The sequence below is a fragment of the Pan troglodytes genome, chromosome 3 (assembly GCF_028858775.2).
Source record: "Pan troglodytes isolate AG18354 chromosome 3, NHGRI_mPanTro3-v2.0_pri, whole genome shotgun sequence".
In the NCBI taxonomy this organism is placed as follows: Eukaryota; Metazoa; Chordata; class Mammalia; order Primates; family Hominidae; genus Pan; species Pan troglodytes.
The window spans coordinates 92,109,091-92,127,211 of NC_072401.2; the positions used below are offsets into that span (position 1 = coordinate 92,109,091).

The following is an 18,121-nucleotide window of genomic DNA, read 5'->3' on the forward strand; positions in this document are numbered from 1 at the left end:
AGTCACTTTCCACTGTGACCAGGCAGCACTGTGTTCCAATGCTAAGTTCCACAATTAGTGCACTGTACCTCCTTGAAGCACACAGATTCTCTCTCCATGGCAGGTGGCTGACTACTGCTAGGAATAGGGGAAGGGTGGTGTAGGTAATTCAAAACTGTCTTTCCTATCCTCTTCAGTGCCTCTTTACTCGATATGATGTTAAAACCAGGTACTGTAATTACTTACATGAGTTTTGGTTCCTATGAAGGTGCTTTTTTGTGTGGACAGTTGTTCAATTTGTTGTTCCTGGTTGGGGGGAATGATTTCTGGAGGCTTCTATTCAGCCATATTGCTCCGCCTTCCTCACTATATCCCTCAATGCTATTTTAATTTCCATTAAGTTTGGAAATTTCCATTAAATGTCACCATATTTAAATTAACTTCAAAGAATTATGTTTTTAAAAAGTATTTTACAAAATAATGGATAAAAACACTAAAAGTAAATTCTAAATTGAGATATCAACTACCAAACAAGACTTTATATATATGTTTATATATTATTATTTGGTGTCAATATTTTTTTCTCTTGGTTCAGTCAAGATAAATTTAGAATAAATAGTATACCTATTATTTGACTATTGCAGAAAGCATTACTGATGGATGATGAATGCTCACATAGTAAGAAAAATGAGAATTATATCCTGGTAAGACAAATAAAATTATTTTTACATAAATTAAAGTCAAAATGAATTTTGCTTAATTTGTGTTAAAAGATATGCAATATCTCTTAGACATAGTAGACCTCTGGGAAAAATATTTCAAGAGGAAAATATTAGCAAATACTTTCATATTGTCTATTAACATCATATTGCTGTTCAAATTATTCTCACACACTGTCCAAATCATTTCAGAAAGGTTGGTACAAGATAAAGAACTTGTCAGCATTAATACATACTAAAAATAATGGCATACCTCTTCTTCCTTCTACAGTTCACACATTCATTTTCTGTCTTAAATTTAAATTTCAATTAGTTTTTCATTTTTTCCAGGTTGGTGTCTTGGATTTCTCCTGTTTCGGGGTTCTTTAAGTAGTACTAATAGAAAATTTTCTTTGTAAAATGGTTTATTTTACCATGCCTTCAGATATTGGGTCATAGTCTGTTTTGCTTACTTTAATCAAAGGATTCATTTAAGAAATTTTGTGGACACCATTTTCTGAGCATCTATTAAAATATTATCTTGGACTATTGAATTTAAGGTTTCACTTTGTATATCACTGAGTTAAACAGGGCCCTGGATATCTGAAGGATATATACATTTGGATTGCTTTCCTTAATTGGCCAAAGTGAGGATTCTGTAGGATAAGCTTGAATACTGTGGTAGAGTTCAGGTACAGAACATGGGAAGAGTTCTGAATTAATTTGTATATAAAGGATAGATGTTGAACTACTGCTAGCAACATTTTACAGCCAATAAAGGGCTTAATTATAGGGAAGGAAAAAAATATGTATATGTTTCTTCAAACAAAAAGAATTTTAAGAAACTGAGTCATTATAACCTCAATCTTGGTTTGAGAATCCACTTCAGAGTAGATTGGCATCACTGAAACATTTTTTCTGTCAAAAGATGCCAGGGCAGTTTTATTTGAAAACAGTTGAAACCAGCATGTATTCAGTTGGATGGTGTTCTGTTCCTGAACACCCGTTGCTCTCAATAATTTGAAAAACCTTGGTGTGAGATAATAGCAGAGGTAACAATCACACCATCATTCTTGTGCACACCAATATTAAGGTTTTAAAATACATGATATATACATCAGATACCGAATCTGGCTGGGAATTCACACTGTTATATTTTTGATATAATATCATTATCAATGATAATTTAAGCAACTGATCTCATGTATAGCTCTTCAGTGTTTATTTCTTACTTAGTATTATCATTTCGTATAAACTCCATTATACTCATTTTTATTGTTTTTTACATAATTTCAAATATTACTTCACAGTTTACCTATAAGTGTGAACACATTTTTTAAAATAAGAAGTTAGTAACCCAGGTGAAATTCAAAGACTATGATTTATTACTAATGTGCTCATTTGAGATAGACCATGAATATGAGAAGCTATCATATATGGATTCAGCGTGAGTTCAGTTTATCTGGCAATAGTTCCATCTGTTGTATTCTGAAATTGCCTACTGTATTAGTTCATTCTCACACTGCTTTAAAGAACTACCTGAGACTGAGTAATTTATAAAGGAAATAGGTTTAATTGACTCATAGTTCCATAGACTATACAGGAGGCATGCCTAGGTAGGCCTCAGGAAACTTACAATCATGGCATAAGGGTGAAGGGGAAGCAAGTATGTCTTCAAATGGCAGAAGGAGAGGGAGACAGAGACAGAGAGAGAGAGAGAGAAAAGGGGGAAGTGCTACACACTTCCGAGCAACCAGATTTTGAGAGAACTCTGTCACGAGAACAGCAGATGGAAGTCTGTCCCCATGATTGAATCACTCTCCCACCAGGCTCCTTCTCCAGCACTGGCAATTACAATTCAACATGAGATTTGGGTGGGGAAACAGAGCCAAACCATATCATCTACTTAAATAACCATTGAATTTTAGAGGTTGAATCATATCAATATGCATGCTATAGACTGAAAATTTATGTTCTCTGAAAATTCACCTTGAGATTTTTACCTCCAATGTGACAATATTAGGAAGTCGAGCCTATTACTATGATTAGGTCCTCAGTATAAAGCCCTTATGAATGTTATTAGTGCCCTTATAAAACAGGTCTCAGAAAATGCTCTCATCCCTTCCAACATGTGAGCACTCAGAGGGAAGATTGCTGTCTGTGAACCAGAAAGCCCTCACTAGCCCCTGAATCTGCTGACACCTTGATTTTGGACTTCCCAGCCTCTAGAATTGAAAAAAATAACTTTCAATTGTTTAGAAGCCACCCAGTTAATGGTACCATGTTGTATCAAATAAAATGTAGTAAGGAATTAAGTGCAATTAATTTTGCCATGCATGAAATTCTTTGGAAATGACTGTTTTCCTTGGTGACACTATAGTGCTAAAATAATATTAGACTTAAGTGTTTTATAATGATATTGGGCTTACATTGTTATTTTTTGTTTTGTAAAATGTGTAATTCAACTATTGTTTTTATTGTACTATGTGGATGCATTAAGTAGCCATGCTGACAGATGCAATAAAACGAGTAAAATAAACAAATATGTTGATTTTTTTAGATATAAATTTAGCATTTTTTTCACTGCAGTTTTCATACGACGCATAAGTAATTTGGCAGATATTCTATTATTTATAGTTATTTCCTTAGGAAAAATTGGCATGTTGATGGCACAAATTAAAATTTGGATAATAATTAGGAGTAAATAAGATAATTCAATTTGGTCTTGCCTACAATAAAGATCTCAATAGCTTAGGAATATAATGAATACCACTTTAAAATGCATTCCAAAAGAAAGAAGGAAAGGTACAATGTGTTTTAGCAGAAACTTACTTGTGTCCCTTTGGTTAGTGGCTGATACATAGCACAGAAATTAGAAGGTAAACAATTGCCAGATGAAAGGATTAAATTATAACTAATAGCAAAAATTTTGAAGATAGATATAATTTGAATATTCTGAGAAACTGTTGATGTCAGATACTCAGCTAAGGAAATTATCTGCTTTGAAGCTCTTCAGTTATATTATTAGCAGTCAGTTTTTGTCTTTGTACATGAACACGTCTTCTTTTTCTCACATAGTTTATTTTACTTTAGTAAATCTGATGGGAAGCCTTATGTCAGAATATGTAACAAACATTGATTCATGTAGGCTAAACTTATTTTATTAAAATTATGTTGCATATGCTTCTTATTAAGAATAAAGGTTTATTTAGACTAGTTAGGACCTGCTTAACAAGACAGACTTTGGCAGCCACCTTTAAGCCTGAAGCTTTAAAAATGCTGAGCAAAATTGTCAAAGCATAATTAAGGGTAGAGGAATTAAGCTCACTTTTCTCCCCTAAGTGTCTTTGCCAGAGACAGAAACTTCAACAATAGAACTAAGTGGAAAAATGGAGCCATGTCAGTTACCACACCGTGCTAAAGACTGATTAGTCATAATTTTTGGTAATAATGCCCACAGGAATAAACCTGACAATGGTGTACTCTCTTGTTAGCATTAGCCCTTTTTTCTCCCCGTTTTTCTTGCTCTTTCCCATGGGCCTTGGTCACTTAGTGATATTAGTTTTAAAAGTTTCATTTCTCACCATTTCTGTTACTTTCTTGAATGTGGTGAGTCATGCAGAACAATTAACAAGCATTAATTGAGGTTCTCCTATGCATAAGATTTTATGTAAAAGTACTGGGGGCTGGGAATATTTTCTTATGACTATGGAAAGCTATGGGAATAGTGACACTGGTTGTATTTGCACACGGCCTGGAAAAGTGCAAAGTATTGGGAGTTGAAGAGAGACAAATGTCCTGAAATCTCAGATGAAAGAGCAGAGGCCTTGTGCTAGACCTTGAGGGTACAGAAACTATACATATTCGGTTATGTGTTGCCTGTATGATGAGGAAAAACTTAGACTCCATTTTACAGGAAGTAAGGTACCGGAAGTGGTCAAAAATTGAGCAAGTGATATAATGCAAAATGAAGAATATTTTCTACTTCTTGAGTTTGAATTCCACAGAATGAGTTTTGGACTTTATTTGAAATTTGTCAATTGCTAGAATATCAAGAGGCACTGATCAAATAAAAATTATTTTAAAAATGAATACTTCTTATATAATACACTATTGTTGGATACCTATATCTGCATATGCTCTAACTAGGATGAAAATTACCTATATTCATATTAAAATAATAGACTTTACAGATGATCTAGACCAGGGGTCCACAACCATCAGGCCACAGACCAATAGGAACCAGTCACAAAGCAGGAGATGACTGATGGGCAAGCAGGCATTACCACCTGAGCTCTGCCTCCAGTCAGATCAGTGGAGACATTAGATTCTCATATGAATGCAAACCCTATTGTGAACTGCACATACGAGGGATCTAGGTTGTGTGATCCTATGAGAATCTAACCTAATGCCTAGTGATCTGAGGTGGAATAGTTTCATCCTGAAACAAGTCCCCTATCCATGGAAAAATTGTCTTCCATGAAACCAGTTGTTGGTGCCAAAAAGGTTGGACTAGTGATCTAGACTATCATAAATATGTACTAAAAATTCATACTTTTATATATATTATATATATATATGTACTGCTATATCTTAAAAAGTTATAGTTTATTAGTTTCATATTGCTGCTGTAACAAATGACCACAAACTTGGTGGCTCAAAACAGCACACATTTAGTATCTTACAACTCTGGAAGTCAGAAGTCAGCAATGGGTCTCATGGAAAGAAAATCAATATGATGGCCTGGTCGAGTTCTTTCTGAAGGCTGTAAGGGACAGTTTGTTTACTTACCTTTTGAACTTCTAGAAGCTGCCTGCATTACTGGGCTTTGTAGACCCCTTCTATCTTCAAAACCAGCAATGGCCTGTCTCAAGTCTTCCTCTTGCTGCATCTCTCTGATTCTGAGTCATCTTCTGTCTCCCATTTTTGACATTTAAGGAACTTTGTGATTCACTGGGTCCACCCAGATAGTCCAGGAAAATTCTATAACAAGGTTGGCTGATTAGCTACCTTAATTTCATCTGATTCTTTCATTCCCCTTTGCCATGGATATCTGTCGAATGGGGCGGGAAGCGTTATTCTGCCTGTCACAGTCAGTAATATCACACAAGTAAGATCAGGATTTTATTTCTTACTAAGTAACCTTTGTTCTGTCCATAAATATTGAGCTGCTTGTGTAAGTATTTGCAATGCACATCACTTTTCCCCATTCAGTGGTGAATTGATTATTATATTAATACAGAGAAAGGAATTTCCATTGTGCTGAATTACACAAGCTATTTCTTTTATCTTTTTTTTTTTTTTTTTTTTTTTTTTTTTGAGACGGAGTCTTGCCCTGCCGCCCAGGCTGGAGTGCAGTGGCGCGATCTCGGCTCACTGCAAGCTCCGCCTCCTGGGTTCACGCCATTCTTCTGCCTCAGGCTCCCGAGTAGCTGGGACTACAGGCACCTGCCACCACGCCCGGCTAAATTTTTTTTAATTTTTTTTTCTTTAGTAGAGACGGGGTTTCACCGTGTTAGCCAGGATGGCCTTGATCTCCTGACCTCGTGATCTGCCCGCCTCAGCCTCCCAAAGTGCTGGGGTTACAGGCGTGAGCCACCACGCCCGGCCTCTTTTATCTTTGGTATATGTTTCCAACTCCCATGCCTAGAAAACTTGTACTTTCCATTTAGTGCCCAATTCAATGCCACCTCCTCTACAAGAATTCCTCCCTGAAGCCTCAAAGTAGTTTAATCAAACTTCTAATATGGAACCATAAAATTATATTGTAATTATGTTTATTTACAATTTCTTTCAATAGATGCAAATGTTCTTAAAGGCAGATATATTTTATATTCTTTATATTCCCTATTTCAGTTCCTAGTATAGAACCAATACATAGTATACTGTTAATAGATGAATGAGTAAATTGTTAAATGAATTAATGATGAAAAAAATTCACTTAAGACCTCTCATTTCCTCTCAAATATTTATCCTATCTTACAGTAGTGATTTAATAAAATATCCATTTAATAAAATTAGCCATTGGGAACTTAAATAATACAACAAATCCTATCAAGCTATACACATAATATCAGCCTACCAAGTTTTCTATAACTTATCCTCTTTTTTCTCTACCAATGTCAGCATAGCCTAGCCTATCCTAGGTCCGAATTCATTTTGAGACTCTAACTTGGTGTAGGGAATTCAGCGTCAGGTTGTCTTTTTCTTTGTCAGGATCTTGTCCTCCATTCTAAAAACCTGGCTGCTGCCTTAGCTGGTATTTATCTGATAACCAGTGTCTGAGATAACTGCATTTCTGTTAACTGCCTATTTGGGTTTATAAATATTATCTTTTTCAAGATCTTCCATAACCAAGCACTGAAAGTTTTAGGTACTGAAAACTGTCTGCTTGCTTAGAGTATTCATTCTTAATACACCAGACTATTGTCTTACTTTACAGATAAGGAATTTGAAGCTTAAAATAGTTAAGTATCCTGACTGCAGGTTGCAATGCTGGTAAATGACCAAAATGGCATTTCAACTCAGGTCCTTAAAATTCTGAAGACTGGTTTTAACTACTGTACTCTACTGTTTTAACTACTGTACTATTTTATTTTAAGCATTATTCTGACTATCCATTTGCTTGATATAACTGAGGAGTGGTAAAGATCAAAGTAGAGGAAGAGGCAGAGGTAGAGAGAAGAGAAAAGGAGGGTAAGGGAGGAGATGGGAGACAGAAAATAAAAAAAGAAAAGAAAAGAGAGAAAAAATATGAGAAAACATCCCACTATTAGGTTGGGCATGTATTGAGATCATAATCCTAACAAGGTTATGCAGTTCTTTTATTAACAAACTTAATAATTTCAAGCCATCTTTGCAATTCTAGAATGAAAGTTACCTGAAATAATGGTCAGTTTTCCTAGATGCAGGCAAAATGATTTGACTTAGTTTAAACAGAAAGGATTTTATTATAGAATATTTGATAGCTTACAAAATTTCTTGGAGGTCAGCAAATCAAAATTTCTTGGAAAGTCAGCAAACTATAGCAACAAAATACCAGACAAGGTTTCTGCCTGGAGGGGATAAACTGCGGAGCTAGGCTGAGAGCAGAGGAAAAAAAAGAGAGGTGGAGGGGAAGGGATGGGGTTATGGAATTTTCAGTGTTTAGTATGCAGAGTTTAATTTAATCTACCTGTTTTCAGTAGGATATTCTCTTTCTCGGTTTTGCCTGATGTTTCTTCAATTTGGAGCTTATCTAATTTTTTTTTTCTTTTTTTAAATTTTATTATTATACTTTAAGTTTTAGGGTACATGTGCACAATGTGCAGGTTAGTTACATATGTATACATGTGACATGCTGGTGCGCTGCACCCAGTAACTCGTCATCTAGCATTAGGTGTATCTCCCAATGCTATCCCTCCCCCCACCCCCCACCCCACAACAGTCCCCAGAGTGTGATGTTCCCCTTCCTGTGTCCGTGTGTTCTCATTGTTCAATTCCCACCTATGAGTGAGAATATGCGGTGTTTGGTTTTTTGTTCTTGCGATAGTTTACGGAGAATGATGATTTCCAATTTCATCCATGTCCCTACAAAGACATGAACTCATCATTTTTTATGGCTGCATAGTATTCCATGGTGTATATGTGCCACATTTTCTTAATCCAGTCTATCATTGTTGGACATTTGGGTTGGTTCCAAGTCTTTGCTATTGTAAATAGTGCCGCAATAAACATACGTGTGCATGTGTCTTTATAGCAGCATGATTTACAGTCCTTTGGGTATATACCCAGTAATGGGATGGCTGGGTCAAATGGTATTTCCAGTTCTAGATCCCTGAGGAATCGCCACACTGACTTCCACAATGGTTGAACTAGTTTACAGTCCCACCAACAGTGTAAAAGTGTTCCTATTTCTCCACATCCTCTCCAGCACATGTTGTTTCCTGACTTTTTAATGATTGCCATTCTAACTGGTGTGAGATGATATCTCATTGTGGTTTTGATTTGTATTTCTCTGATGGCCAGTGATGGCGAGCATTTTTTCATGTGTTTTTTGGCTGCATAAATGTCTTCTTTTGAGAAGTGTCTGTTCATGTCCTTCACCTACTTTTTGATGGGGTTGTTTGTTTTTTTCTTGTAAATTTGTTTGAGTTCATTGTAGATTGTGGATATTAGCCCTTTGTCAGATGAGTAGGTTGCGAAAATTTTCTCCCATTTTGTGGGTTGCCTGTTCACTCTGATGCTGGTTTCTTTTGCTGTGCAGAAGCTCTTTAGTTTAATTAGATCCCATTTGTCTTTCTGTAGAGAATAAACTCCTAGTCTGCTAGGGACGGAAGGAGAAGTTGCTTGGGTGCATGGAGTACTTTTAGCTAACCCTCTAGTTGCCAGCCCCATCTTTACTCCCACTTTGTTAGGTGCACAGCTTTTCTAAGGTCCCAGAGTAAATGTGGGGTTGTTTGAGGGCAAGGAGGTACACTGCTGGCTCAGGTTTCAGATTTCTTGAGACTATTTGCTTTCCAGTGTATGTGTTTATTTTTTCTTCAGCTGCTGCCAGCTCTCAAAGTGCTCAAATTTTACAGTGAACTTATCTTAAAAATGCTCCTCTCTTTATACTTTCTGCCGATATAGAGATATTTAGTGTTAATGTTCATTTTTAAAGAATTTTGAAGAACAATTCTATGCCAAAACCAAGCTGAATACTGTACACATGATCATAAAACATAGTAAACAGTATACATTCAATTTGATATGACTATTGGTAAATAGTGTCTGTATCTTCGTAGAAAGGACCAAATTGCAGTTAGCATTATGAATTTTCATTTAACTTTTTAATTTTCTTGTTACATAGACACTAGTCATTAAGTGTTTAAGAAGAGATCTGATTAAATAAATTGGAATTATCTTTTCTTTGAAATATATCTTAATAAAACCCTGTCTATTAGGAAAATATCAGAACTTTAGTAATCATTTCTATATTATGCTGAAAATAACTTTTTTAAACTCTGCTTAATTTATTTCATGAAAAGATTTAACGAAAGGTTCAGTAAAGTTTTGCAAAAATTGGTGCATAAACTCAGATATGTAAAGATTCACATATTCTAAAATTTTCTCTTACAGCCAAATATAAACTACACATATAAAAAAGAAGACATTGCCATAAGCCCCATGGTTTAATAACATTACTCTACAGTCTTATGAGTTTGTTTTAAATCTTTAGTCAAAAAATACAGGATGAGATTTGTTAATATACACAAAATTTAGCTTTTCAATGTATTCATGTTGAGTAATTAGGTTATGTGCTACATAAATTAATACATTTTTATGTGGTAAAAACAGTGTAAGTGGTAACAGCTGCCTCTAAAGTATCTTTGTGCTTATTCAGATTTAAATTACCTGTTGATTTGAGTAAGTAATTATAATTTTGTCCTAACACTGTGTAACATATGGTGTTTACATTCTTCTCAAGAGCTCCTTGAGGGAAAAAACAGTACACAGAAACATCAATATAAATAGTGATTTAAGAAACCAATGAAAAATATTTACAAAGATTAATGGTAGTTAATAGGATATTAAATAGTTGTGAAAGCATTTGAATTTGTCTTATTGGATTATTGACTTATGATATTGTTATTTTCTATTGTTTGCTTGGTGTTGACGTTGTTACATAACATATTCATTTTGAGAAATCTGTTTTCCAAATCGAAGTTTATTCTTTTATTATCATAGAATTCATTTTAAGCTATGTGTTCCTTTTTCTTAACAACAAAGCATTATTTTACATCTGTGTTTATATCTTAGACTTAGCATATAAGATATTGATAACCTAGCAGACTTTTTAAAAATTAAAAAGTATAGGATATAAGATTTGTTGTAAAACCTTTTAAGTTATAAGTCTATTAAAATTTCTAATATATTTAGGTATAATTTTAGAATGGACCATGTTCCAAATATTTGCTCAAAAATTATTTGTTTAGAATGTTGTCCCTGCTAAGCCACAAAGTGCCTTTGAACATGTGGTTTATCTAAAAGGTAGCTATATTACAAGCTTTAATTTATTGAGTACTTCCTATGCGCTAGACACATTTTAATGTGTTTTACATATGCTTTTCTGAGGAAAACTTTACAGCAACTCCATGAGTTAAGCTAGGCATTTTCAACCTCATTTTCTATGAGGAGAAACAGACTCAAATACTTTAATACCTCTGATATGCCTCCAATAAATGTCAGAACCAAATTGATTTCAAAACTCATGCCTATAAGTACTATGCTATGCTACTTCTCTAATAGAATATATATAGTTCTTTTACAATTGCAGGGAACCTTTCTGTTTGTGTGGAATAATTCACTACATATTTTGCCTTGGCATTTAAGAAACACTGTATTTTGAATTCACAGGAGGGGAGTCTTTCTAGGTTACTTCCTAGGGCTTAGGTAATTTGGGCCTGAGTCATGTGATAACCTACATTTGAATCAGCTATGTAGGTAGTATTTACAATTTTATTATTACAAATTTTGGTGCTCTAATTTTCAGTTTGTCATTTTCCAAATAGTGGGGGCAGTTTTCTTCCTGGGAGGTGAAAGCGTTCGAGTTTGATCTGGAGTGATGTGAACCAATGTGTAAATTTGTATTTCCCTTCATCTCACATCTTCCCTCTACAGCCTCTTCTCCAGATATACTCATTTCCTGGGTGATTTCATGCCATCTATTGACAGATGCCTTTCAATTATTTATCTCCATCTCAGGTTTCTCTAAGTTTCAGATTCATATATTCAATTGCCTACTCGGTATTTCCACATGGATGGCTACCAGGAATCTCCAAATTGATAAAAACCATTCAAAACATTTGATTCTCATCCCATAATACCTACTTTGCCATTTTAAATTTATTTCTATCCAAGTCTCCAAATCCCTTTTCCAATCTCAATAAATATTTTCATTTACCATTTCATCGTATAAAAATGAAAAATAATTTTTTCCTCAATTATAAGTTCTTAGTTGGAACAAAAGGCAGATTAACAAGAGAAACATAGTGTATTAACATGTGCACTGCACATGATGTGAAAGAAACCTCAGCAAAGCAGTGGCTTAAAACTTCTGGCTTATATAGCATCTTCAACAAAGAACAGTAAATTTATAGAGAAATTACAGAACAGAGGAAAGAGGTTTTGGTTTTAGGAGAAAACTAATGGTGTAAGGATCCTTTGTAGATTCCCCTGTTGCCTTTCTAAGCTGATAAGCATCAGAATTGTCTCTGGTGAAGGAGAATGCATATCCTGCCTTTAGGCAGAAAAAAACAGAAGGTATGGAGAGCTTTCCCCTCATTTGCTTCTCCTTTAATGTCCTTCAGGTAAAAATAAATTTTATGTCAAAGAGGCAATTTTGGGGTGACATTTTGGTTTCCTTCAGTTGCTCAAGCCAAAAATAAGAGAGAGAAAAAAGAATAGAAATTCATACTTGATTTTTCATACTCTTTCTCACACCCATTCTGTGAGCAATTCTGTGAGCTCTGCGTTGAGAATATATAAATATATTCCAAATCTGTCTGTTTCTTCCACGTACACTATTATCAGTATCATTTCTCACCTAGACTACTGCAATGGTTTCTTTGTTCCCACTCTTGTCTCCCCTGTAATTCCATTTCCCACATGGGAACCAGAGTGATCTTTTAAAAAAATAAATTGGATTGTATCATTCCCTTGCTTAAAACACTCCAGTGCCTTCATATCAAACGCAAGATTAAAGTGAAACTGCTTTCTAAGGCCTTACATGTTCTACCCCATGGCAGCTTTTCCAATCTCATCTCTGATTTATCTTGCAAGTCTTTTCTAGATCTGGCAATGCTGGCCTTCATGTTGTTCCTCAAACATAGTAAGTTCTCTCCTTCATCAGGATAGTCATACTAATGTTTTCTTCCGTCTGTATCATCCTGTCTTCACATTACCATATAGCTCATTCTATCACTGTATTTAAGAATTTGCAATCATATCAGCTAATCAAAGGAGACTTCCCTAACTGCCCTTCTAAAATAGCTGCCATATTCAGGTTCATTTTCTGTTTTGTTTTTCTTCATGGCACTTATTATTTTTCATAGCACAAACCCCTTGTGACCTGACATTACATTGTATGCATGTGTTTAAAATCAGTTTTGCTCAGTAAAGTGGAAGCTTAGCATGGGCAGGGACTTATTCATCAATGTATCTTTAGCTCATGCAACAATGACTGGCACAGAAAACCTGTTTAATAAATATTTTTGCTAAAAAAATTATTTCATGTTGTATTTTATTTTAACATATACGTTTATGTATATATAATCTACTAATTTACCTGAGTGTGTATGTGTGAGCATATATATATCTATGCAGAGAGGTGGGGATTTATTAGGAATATATTAATAAAAATGAAAATATGCTATTCTGTGATGATACTCAGTTATCTGGTCAAAACATCCTTTGGTTGGTAATGGATTTATTCTGATCTAGTCCCTGTCTTCATCCAGTTTACACAGGTTGCATATAATTAGCCAGACAATTTTGTGTCATTCAAGATACAACCTGGTTCAGAAAAAAGAATCTTGAATTGTACCTTAATGCAACCCATTACAGTGAGGTTACAGTGTCACTCACCTCGGAAACAGTGTCCTCTTGTATATACCCATTTCTTCCCTTAACTACATCAAATCTTTTTTCTGACTTGAACATTTTGCTAGCATTTTTAGTACTTTGTTTTAGTAGAAATAGCATTCAGCTGCAAAAATAAGACAAAGAAAACAAAAACAGAAAATAACAGTATCTTAAACCCTATTGAATTTAATCTTACACATAAAACTTGGTCTGAAGGTAGGCAGTCTGGAGAGCACAGGGCTGCTCCTGGAAGTTGTCTGGGACCCTGAGTCCTATTAACATTCTGCTCCCCTTTCCTCATCTCCAGCTTCTGAATTAAAGACCCCATTATAATCTAATACAGCTATTTGAGTTCCTGCCATCACATCAGTGTTCCAGATAGTAGTTGGGAGGAAATGGGGAAGGAGAAAAAAACCATACTTGCCAGCTGAGTTAGCTTCATATAAGGAGCTACTCTGGAAACCCCACATAACACGTTTGCTTATGTCACACTGGCCAAACTTCACTGCAAATAAGCCTAGAAAATATAGTATGTTAATTGGATACTTTGCTACTCCAAATAACATCATGATGGTATAACTGAGGAACAAGTGGGGGTGCATATTGATAGACAAGTAAGAGTCAGTGCCAGATATATGTGTTTTTTATGGAACTTATTCTACTGTTGCTATAGTTATTGGCATAAGTTTATTTTCCCATATTTCCATTACAGCTCCCACTCTCATACATCACATTAGTCTCATCTCTCTGTACCTGCCATCCCATCTAGCAGTGTCTTTTAACCAATAGTTAGTCAGTAAATACTTGCTAAATTTGGATTTAAATGACTCAAACCCATTAGCTTGTTTCATTAGCACTTTATTCTGGCAGATGATAAAATGCTGAAGAAGCCTTGTCTCTTGTGTCCTCTGCACTTCTACAGATATTTTAAAAACAAGAAAAATGAACGTATTCTGTTTAATACTGTATTTTTAGATAACAAATGGACAAATTGCATACTTAACTTTGAATGAAAACCCAATTGAGTTATCAGTGGATTTGAAAGAGAAGTATTATCAATGCAAAACACTGTATACTGTGATTTGTATTAAATAAACAAAAACTTGAAACTTCTGAAGGAATTTGTGAATGAAAGGACATTAGTTACCTTATGAAGTTAAGCACAGGGAAATATCTAATGATCCTTGCTCCTTCAGCTAAATTATATGCAATAAGGAATTTACACTTCTAAAGTATATTTCCTGTTTTACTCAAAACATGTTTTCATTTTACCTAAAAACCTAGCTTTTAAAATGCATAAGAAGGCCAGCCACAGTCGCTCACGCCTGTAATCCCAGCACTTTGGGAGGCCAAGAGGGGGTGGATCACTTGAAGTCAGAAGTTTGAGACCAGCCTGGTGAACATGGTGAAACCTTTTCTGTACTAAAAATATAAAACGCTAGCCAGGCGTGGTGGCAGGCACCTGTAATCCCAGCTTCTCAGGAGGCTGAAGCAGGAGAATTGCTTGAATCCGGGAGACAGAGATTGCAGTGAGCTGAGATCGTTCTACTGCACTCCAGCCTGGGCGACAGAGCGAGACTCTGTCTCAAAAAAACAAATTAATAAGTAAAATAAAGCATGTAAGAAAACATTTAATAGAAAATTGTTTACTCTCTTTCCAAATTCTAAATATCATCTCTATGGTTTGTATAACTTTGTAGTAAGTTTCATAAACATAACTTTCCTCTCCATATTCAACTCTTAATGCAAAAATAATACAAACAACTTTTCAACATTTTTAGGAATGTTTCTTGAGGAATCATTCCTAAAAATCAAAATAGCCTATTTAAGTTTTTAAATTGAAGTTAGCCAGTAAGAAAGTCTTTCTTCGGTGTCTTAGTTTCTAAGCTCACTATAGATTTGTGTTTTATGACAATATATAATATGTCTGATTATTACTGACAGCTTTGTGTCATATGCCAAATAGCCTCTAATTTTAATTTTGATATATTTGTGACACACACCTATCAATTCTCTTACAATTTTTTAGAAGACTTGGCAAGATATAAAAATTATATTCCTAGTTCTTGTTATGACAAATTGTGAATTACCAGGAGACAAGAACCGTATACATATACTTTACTGTATCTTCTAAAATATCTAGCTAAGTGCCTTGCATATTTTAGATTTTTATTAAGTACTTATTGAACAAAGTATTTCTTAAGTTTCATGAAGTACTTGTTGAAAGTGTAGCAGAATGTTAGGTTAAAATAATGAGATAAGGAACACAGAGGAGGCTTATGTGTACTTTATTCCACTGATATGAATATATTAAACTAAAAATAAATTTATGAAAACTTAGATTTAACCTAGATTAGAACTTTAATTAATTTGGAAGTAACTTTTCTTTGCTCCCTCATCATAAAAAATTATTTTCCTTTATATAAGAACATTTATCATGGTTTCTTTTTATTTGTCTCACTTTTGAAATGGAATTGGATAAGAGATTCGCAAATGACAAAGTTAGAACAAATTCAGTTTAGAGATCTTCATTGGCTTTTGTTTATGATTCTGGAATGAGGCAAAACCCCATTCTATAAAATAGAGTAGGTGTTCCAATTAGCTGAGAAAAGGAGTTTGGTTGTATAGACAGCAAAGGGAAAGCAGAAACAGAAACCAAAAAGCAGATTGGCTGTTTCAAAGTTACTGTCCTTTTAAAGGTTAAAGCAGATGGAACTCCCGTATCATTCAGGTTAAAATTGGCTTGCTTGGGATTTGGCTATTATATCTCTCAATCTTCTGATTTATAAGGTCAGATAAACAACTTAATTTCAGGTTGGTGTCATGGAACTTTAGCATGAGTGACTTCATTTTGGTTTGGTCTATTGGGCCTAGTACAGGAGCTTAGTCCAAAGCAATGGCCTCCTATAAAGTTTATTTAACAAGGTAATGAGACCCTGGTTCTACGTAGTGCTCCAGAATCATGGGCACTTAATCCATTCAACCAAGGAAGCAGACAAGTGCCAGAAATGGCTGAAGAGTCCACATCAAGTTCCTAATCAGGGAGCTGGCTGCAAGGTAGAATCCAGGAACAAACAAGAGACTAGCTGCTGGTGCTTCAAACTCAGTGTTAACAGTATGGAACTAAGCCAAGGAGCACATCAAAGAGACTGTGGAGTTTTTTTCTTTTAAATCTCAATATTTACTTTTACATTTAAATGTGATTTAATGGATGATGTAAAAACGTAAAGTAGTCAAAGCTCAAAGTGGGACTGAAGACAACCAGCTGTACAATAGTCCTTGCTTCCTTTTCTTTTTTTGAGATGGAGTTTCACTCTTGTTGCCCAGGCTGGAGTGCAATGGTGCAATCTTTGCTCAACTCAACCTCCACCTCCCAAGTTCAAGCGATTCTCCTGCCTCAGCCTCCCGAGTAGCTGGGATTTTAGGCATGCGCCACCACACCTGGCTAACTTTGTATTTTTAGTAGAGACTGGGTTTCTCCACGTTGGCCAGGCTGGGCTCGAACCCTGACCTCAGGTGATCCGCCTGCGTCGGCCTCCCAAAGTGCTAGGATTACAGGTGTGTAGTCCTTGTTTCTTACATCAAGAACCAGACCCTATGCTCCTATTAAGAAGAAAATAACTGAATTATATTTTTGTATTAAAAATAATAGAGATGTGAAATTAATGTGTGTCTTTTATCTTTGATATGCTAATGGGGGAAATAACAGTAATTTAAAACAGTTTTTTTGAATAAAAAACAAGACATATATTTGGGGAAAAATAAAATGTTTATGATTCAATATATATAAATATCCAAATACATAAATACATGATAGGTGATCATTTCTTTGGGAAAAAAAGACAAGCAGATTAAATTTCTTAAATATAATTCAGATAGCAGTTTTGAAATTTATTGTTCATCTCATACTTAATTTTATTATTTCTGAAATAAAAAATTAGTGTTACTATGATGCCATATCAGGTGTTATTTTTAAGTGTTTTTTCCAACATGCACTCAATGATGTTATATAATTATGTTCAGATCAAAAGGTATATACCCAGTCCCTCTAACCATAGGCTATGGTGGGTGATTCTGCAAAGGATGATAAAATGAGAAAGATATAACTACTGTTCTTGAAGATATTAAAATATAGTATGTTGAATAGAAAAATAACACAAAAATAGTGTAGTAGGATGGTTAAAATAGCAAACTGACAGAAGTTTGTATATCTCATGGTGATGGCTAAAGGGGATAATCTGTCTAAGGGGAGAAGGGATTTAATAATATTTCATGCTATTGTATTTGAATTTTTCCCATTCTGTTATGTTCTTTTAGTAACACCCTATACACTCCTTCCAGTCTGTTTTCTCTAAACCTCCCTTTTGTCTTCTTACTGGAACATCTTGCACCTCCTTCTAAGCCATCCATATGACCTTTAGTCATCCTAAATTCAAAGATCCATTATTAAATTCTCTTAGCCATATTTCTAGACACCAACGCTTCATCCCAAGTAGTAGATATCTTTCTTTTATGTTAATCCTCTGTAACCCTCCAAATAAGCTCAATTATGACACAGCATTGGAATGATTTCTTACGTGTTTCTCTAATAGACTGTAATTAATCTGAAGGCAAGAATGATGTTTTATTTATCTCTGAATCTGATTTTTGAATAAATCTCACCAAATGGAGAGGATAACTAGAAAACTGAGTTTTTTAAAGATATTGGGAATAGGACAAAATGCTACCTCAGTAAAAGTGACTTAATTTTATAAATAAAACGGGATTAAGAAGGAGATGAAATAGTCTCAGAAGCAAAATAGTCAGAACCAGAATTGTGCTGGTAAACATTTAATAGTAAA

The 18,121-nt window shown here is 34.7% G+C and overlaps 1 protein-coding gene across 26 annotated transcripts in view; it reads left to right on the top strand.

The window, feature by feature from the left end:
• CCSER1 (coiled-coil serine rich protein 1) overlaps nucleotides 1-18,121 on the top strand; it is a 1,481,066-nt gene that overhangs the window by 605,697 nt on the left and 857,248 nt on the right. The window contains exon 11 of one of the 26 annotated variants that reach the window (XM_016951883.4): nucleotides 624-671. The exons of the other annotated variants lie outside the window; for them this stretch is intronic. The gene's annotated coding sequence lies outside the window, so the exon portion shown is untranslated. Of the gene's footprint in view, nucleotides 1-623; nucleotides 672-18,121 lie in introns of those variants that run through there. 26 annotated transcript variants of the gene reach the window in all.